Genomic DNA, 7,487 nt, shown 5'->3' on the forward strand with positions numbered 1-7,487 from the left:
ATCCAACCGTCAAACTTGTTTATATATGCTTCGATATCGCATACACCAAAAATTGCAAAAAACAAACATTCAGAGATCAAGTAACGAGACAAAAAATTTTGACGGTTATAAACGAAAAATCACGATTTAACAGTTATTTTAACTCTGATTTTGACGATTTTTTACAGCTACACTCCTTGACCTTGTATGAATACAATGAATAAATTCGATCTTCAATTTAAAATATTTATACTAGTGGACACCACAAAATCTTATGTTATACTTAATGAAAGTATAAATAAACTCTTAAGTGTTAGTGAATCTATCGTTTTGATGGGATACGCATCCTACGAAACTAATTTCAACGATCTAACCGTCAAACTTGTTTATATATACTTCGAGATCGCATACGCCAAAAATTGCAAAAAACAAACATTTAGAGATCAAGTAACGAGACAAAACTTTTCAACCGAAATGGGTCGAGCCATTCGGTAGACTCCAGCCGAACTGGGTCCATACCTTTCTCTCACATTTGTGGTAGTAATCAGATCCGAGAATCTGGTAAACTTCCTCTTTCTACCCTACTACTTAAGGGGCGAGTTAGAAACATGAAGGACGAGAAAAGTATTCTTTAGTCTAAATTCGATCGAATTTATAAACTTCAGAATTGTACTCATTTATGGACGTAATCATGGTGTGCTTCAGGCAATGTCTTTCATGATTAAATTGTCCATAGAAGCGAGCCAAAGAGCCATGGAATCCTTGTTCATGAGGTATTTCCATTTGTAATGCTTCGGGCACAAGTCTTTGAATGAATATCATGGTGGAGGCTTATTTAGCTCTTCCTTGCCATTGTTGGCTACAAATGGTTTCTCAGCTTCTTGATAGTCAAGTGGAGATTCGCGTCTTGTACCCACATAAAGTTGTTTCTAATAGAAACATCCAAATCAAGGAAATCAAACTTGTGATAGTTCGACAATCCATTGAATTGGATGGAATAAGATTGTGATTGGTGCTATGGGAATAAATCATCCATAAGCATCAAAGTTAGAACATTCGGGTTCTAAGACATGATTTTCATGAAAAATTTGGGTTTTCATGGGTGTATTGTTTTACGAAAACTTCGGGTTTTAAAGGCACTGAATTTGAAACTACATTTTCAATTTAGATTATGAACGTTTAGTTCATAAAATAGAGGTTCATGCAAGAAACACAGAATGCAATATACAACTAAGTGAAGTGGATTTGAGATTCTTCGGGAACTTAAGTGTGAGAGCTTCGTTACTACGAAAGTATGTTAACGGTTCAAAGTATAAAAATAAATTATTGAATCGTTAATATCCAAAAGTGATCTTCAGGTCAATGATAAGAGCATATTTAGGCGACTTACTTAGCTTGTTTTCGTGCATCTATGTTGTTAATTCATAATTGTTTTAGTAGTTTAAGCCATTTTCGTGTGTTTTTAGGTTCATATGGCTAAGGAAGCAAAAAGATGCATTTTGGAGCAAAATTGGGCTTGGAATGGATAGCATATGCTTGGAGCCAAAGTGTTGGACGAATTTGAAAGCCTTGTATGCACTTTGGACATAAAACAAAGGGCCTAGCCCAATCAAACAATCCTTTGAGCCATGCAAAACCTCTAGCCCAATAAACAACCCTTAGCCACATGCATTCACATGCATCACAACCCCAAAACCATCAAGAAACACCATTCACACACACATGCACTTAATCCTTCATCATTACACCACCTTCTCCATCTTTATTCCACATGCATTCATCATAATTCACCCTAGCTACCACCATTCACACACACATGCACTTACTCTTTCATCATTGCACCACCATTCACACACACATGCACTTACTCTTTCATCATTGCACCACCAATTCAACACATGCATTTCCACCTTCCTACTTCATCATTTCATCCACATGCACTCTCAATCATAACAATCACTCTTAAACAATCACCCACATATTCTCCCATTCCCCCTATAAAAACCCATGCATTCATACACAAAAAGGACATCTCATTTTCATACACAAACACATCCAATCTTCCCTCATTGCCGTGAGCTACCATTCCCTTATAATCCAAACACCACTCCTCATCCATTTCCATAATTCCCCAATCCATTCAACACACCAACAACATCCCTTAGACCTTGTGCTACGACGAAGAGGAAGATAAGAGGGCCTAAACGTTCATACAATTCAAGTTTGAGTTGTTGGAATGTTTAGGTGTTTCTTTGATTCTCTTTGTTTTGTACCATGAGGAACTTCCTCTCGGCTTCATTCCATTAGATACACTCTCCCATTTCTTAAAGGATTTCGACATCAGTTTTGCTTCAAGGGTTCTTTCTTCTTAATCCTATGTTCACTCATGTTATATATTTTTATGTCAAACCTTTTGTAAACATAAAGTGTAACTAATCTCTCTCTAGGGATTCGATGTAGCCTTGCAAGATTGCCATGTAGTTAATTCGGAATTCTCATTTAATCTATCTATTTCTTGTTTCATTCTCCGATTTAATTGTGACTTAGTGTGTTGATTTTAATGCTTGATCATCATTTGAATTAACCACAGGTTGTTTAGCCAAGATTAAAGCACACATCATGCATAATCTTGGTAGATATGTGAATGAATGAAGGGAATGTTTTGCAAACATCCTGCCGAGTGTTCCCTTTGGTTTTGTGAAAGTTTCTTGTGCACTACATAGTCTTGATTAGGAACCAAAGTTGCACATCACAATTAGGCTCATGATTAGAGACATTTGATCAAATCCACACATCATATGGCTGATCATATCTAAGTGAAACAAACCCAAGAAATAAGTAGAGGGATGAGTATAATCTGACTTAACAAGCATGGACTTGGCTTAGCAATGGTGAAATCGAATCTCTAGCTTCATCTCCATTTGTGCTATCTCTTTTTATTAGCTGTTGATTCATTCATTTTGTGTTTACTTCATTTCCTTATGCTTTAATTTACAATCTGTCATTTAGTTTAATCAAAACCTAAATCCCCCTTTACCTTATTGTTCAATTTAGTTAGAAATCAATTTAGTTTATGCTTTAAAGCATTTTGAGTCTTTGGTTTGTCTTAGTGTTTTAAAGTTTAGTTTTGCATTCTTTGAGTCTAGTATAGTGTTTTAGATTGTGTTTTTAGCGTTTTTGAGTCAAATCTAAGTGATTAACAATCCCTCCTAATCCCCGGTCCAGAACGATCCCTACTTACATACTTACTACAATTGTCAAAAAGAGGGTTTAATTTGTGTGCGTATAATTCTCGCATCAGTCAATAATTTTGAATTCATTATCAGATTAATGGACTGTAAGTCACTTTTAATTAATTCAGCAAATCGAGTCATACATGGTCGATTATAGAAGCTAAATAATATTAGAATAATATTATCGGGTCGAAAATATAGCCCCAAAAAATATTTGGGCTCGGGTTGGGTGCCTTGAATGAAAGGTAGGGCCCAAAAGCGGCCTTGGATGTGGGCTGCAAGCCACGGGTCAAGGGGTATAAGCTCAGCCATTAAGGTTGGTGTTTTGGACCAAGGGGGTAGGCATGGGAGCAAGGCCTAGCAAGTTTTCTGGCTTGATAATGCACGGGAAGCCCAACTGAATGGCTGACATCAAATTGGGCTGTAAGGATGACCCAACATGTGGCGCGGGCTTGCTATTTGCAGTCCAGTGGTGCACGGGACAAGGGCCCAGCAAGCATGATAGCTTGCTAGCATGGGCCGAGAGCATATGAAGGTCCAAAAAGGAAAGTTGCAGGCTTCCTTGATGAATATGGGCTACGGGCCCCAGTCATCCTAACCAGGCCAATGGCCTGGGGTTACCATCTGCTAGCAGTAAGGCTGATGTCAAGGTCCATGTGAATGCATCAAAGCCAGAGGGCTCCTGCCCAGTTTGTGCCACAAGGGGTGGTGCCATATCATTCCCAATTTTTTTTCGACATATGTAGGGTTTCTTAAACCCTAGAATTGCTTCTAATTTAATTTGATACTTTGACTCACATATTCCACATAATAATTTAATTGTGCGATGCATGAAACAAATATATATATATATATATATTGACAAATATATGAACATATATATATTAAGCGTACCTGATTGGCAGAAAACAACAAAAGCCTTTGAATTTGTAGAAGATCATTCTCGGAAAGCTGGAATTGCATCTTCAATGCGTTGTATCACGTTCAACAAAGAAAAAATAAATTGAATCAATAGCATGTAGATCAATTTAATAACATAATAAATTAATCATTATAAGAATGATTAAAACGTAATACTCCCCTGATTGAAGATCAAACTCTCTTGTTTGCGCAGCGTCAAGAGCGTGCTGATAACGTGTTGTAGGCATAATTTATTGAACAATTATGGAGGCCATACAGAGAGAGAGAGAGAAAGGTGCGGCAATAGTAGAGAGAAAGAGAGAGATGTGTAATTGTGGGTGTGTGTTATTCCACTCCATTGTGCCTTTATTTATAGTAGTAGGGAAGGTTAATTCCTTACCCTTTAAGATTACAACATTTAATAGGTAATCTACTCCTAATAAGAATATAAGATACATTCCCATATCTACTAGAATTTACACAATCACATTCCTATTCCAATAGGACTGCAACAAAAGAGTTGTTTTTCATTTTTTTTTTTAATTTTCTAGGATAACCAGTTATTAGATATATTTATTTGGTAAACTTCCACATGTGAAATCCCAAATCATTAGTAGAACGGCATTAATTAATCATTCTATTTTGTTCCGCATTATATAGATAGCTTCATTGTTTTCTGAACATACTAATTTTAGGCTTTTAGCTTCTGCTTCTTCTTCTTATAATGCAAGTATGCAACTATCATATTTACTTTTACTAAAGGCCTAATTGGATAAATAGTCCTCGTGATCATAAGGTATTCGGAAGATAGCCCCTGTGGTAAAAAAAATTCGGATTTAAACCCCTGTGATCAAAGTCTATTAGGATTTATGCCCGAAATTAGAACTTCTATCATTCCTCCATTAGTAGCTTGCAGGTGGATCTCACAGATAAGACTAAGATGGTTATTTTATCATTTCCATTTCATCCCTTCCATTGATCTCCTTTCAGAACGATGAAACGGTCATTCAATTTCATCCTTTCCAAACTCGCCATGAAAACAATTCCATAGACGATGACGGCGAATCGATGTTGCCGGAGGAGATGAGGGGAGGTATAATCGGAGTGTTATTGAAGTATCTAAGTGAGCACGGCACTCGCCTTGTTCGCAAAGGAAAAAGGCTTGGTCGAATCTCCAGGAACAAATTTTGGTTCTGGGCTTTTCTCTTTATAGCCTTTTTTTTAATTTTTTTCATCTACTTGCTGTTCCTCGGCTTCAAAATGCATCCTCCTGGTCTGTGCACATTTATAGAAAAAACTAAACTTTTTTTAATTTGATTACTTAAATTTTATATTTAATCATTTTGGTATTAATACTATATTAATTACGAGTGGGTTTTGATCAATGTAGCTAAACTAGAAGGTAGTGGTAGAGGTAGTGGTATTAGTATTTCGTTCTAGAGATAGAGCATTGTTCGGATGAAATCCTAATACATCAATCGAACTACACCTAGAAGGTGTTGCGTCGCTTTAATGAGGATAAAGCGAAGCCTTCGAGTACTTTTATAGTCGCTTGTTCGCTAGATGCAAAACGAGATCTTTTCCGTCTGAAGCAGGATGATGAAGAGATTTTGGAGCCTGAAGTTTCTTATCTAAGTGCAATAGGCACTTTATTGTACTTAGGTCAATGCACTAGACCCGACATCTCCTTCACTGTCAATCTTTTGGCAAGATACAGTAATGCACTAACACGCAGACATTGGACTGGCATGAAAGACATCTTCGGTTACCTTAAGGGTACTACGGATTTGGGTTTGTTCTATTCCTACGAATCCTCGAACGGTGCCACACCCTATGCTCCTTGAGTCGATTCTCACCTTGTTGGTTATACCGATGCAGGATACTTATCTGATCCGCACAAGGCGCGCTCTCAAACGAGTTATGTCTTTACCGTTGGAGGCATTGCAATCTCTTGGAGGTCAACTAAATAGACCTTAATTGCCACTTCGTCTAACCATGCTGAAATTCTCGTCTTACATAAAGCAACTTGGGAATGCTTTTGGTTGAGAGCAGTAGTGGGCTATATTCGAAGCTCCTGTGATCTTTGAAGACAAGCAGCTTGCATCGAACTACTCAAGAAGGGTTACATCAAAGGAGACAACACCAAGCACATTGCACTGAAGTTTTTCTTTTCACATCAACAATAAGAGCATCAGAGGATTGAAGTCATGGAAATTCGTAGACAATTTGGCCGACCTCTTCACCAAATCACTGCCGAAGACGACGTTTCAGAAGCTTGTTCATGGAATTGGTATGCGTAAACTTTCTGAGTTGTAACTTTGCTATTTCTCTTTGGAATTATGTCAAACTCAGGGGGAGTATCCTATAGATACTTGCTTGATCTTAATGTACTCTTTTTTCTTACGATTAGGAGCATTTTTCCCACTGGGTTTTTGCTACTTAACTAGATTTTAATGAGGCACCCACATTGGGATGGTCATATCCCTGATGATATCATCTAGACATTTTTTTTGACTTTGCATCTCTCACGCATTTTTCCTTAGACTATGGATTTTGTCTCTGCTCGGGTTTTTGCCATAGCCTTAGGTTTTTTTAGTGAGACTTACTACTTGTGCAAGTTCCTACCTTATTGAGAATAAGCGTTGTTCCTTAGAATCAGTGTCAATGAGTCGACTTCCGCAACTTATGCATGATGCTAAATCTACCTTGAGTATTTACACACTCAAGCGGGAGTGTTGTAAACATTCCTAGTTTAAGTATGATTGTGTAAATCCTAGATTAGATTTGATTCTAGTTATCCTTTCCTATTGTATCTTGTATTACTTGGGGAAGAAGGAATATCTTCTCTCCTTTTATTACTATAAATAAAGGCACAATGTAGGAGGGATAACAACACACACATTCCCCTACAATTCTACAAACACATCTCTCTCTCTCTCTTCTTCTTGCTGCCAACTCTCTCTCATTGTCAGATAAAATAGACCACAACATTTTTCACTATATTAACCCACCCTTCAAAAAAAATTTGGGGCCAACAATACATAACATTAAGATCATTTTTGTAGGAATATTCCTGCTGTAGCACTAGACCAGCTTGTGGTTATTAAGATCCAATAAGCGGGTAAAATCTTTGGTTGGACATACCCTGAGGCACACACATTTTTGGATTGCTTTGTTCAGAGTTAATTTGAACTTGAGTCAAATTTTGAACATAAAATTTAAATTTGACAGCCTATATGGCATTTTGAAATCTTTTAAAGTTTTATTCTCCACCCGATATGTCAAATTAAATTATTCTATTATTATTATAAAATAAATGATTAAACTAATAAAAATGTAATAATGGTTTGAATTGTGTTCGAAAACACGTGTTCT

The sequence above is a fragment of the Pyrus communis genome, chromosome 13 (genome assembly GCF_963583255.1).
Source record: "Pyrus communis chromosome 13, drPyrComm1.1, whole genome shotgun sequence".
In the NCBI taxonomy this organism is placed as follows: domain Eukaryota; kingdom Viridiplantae; phylum Streptophyta; class Magnoliopsida; order Rosales; family Rosaceae; genus Pyrus; species Pyrus communis.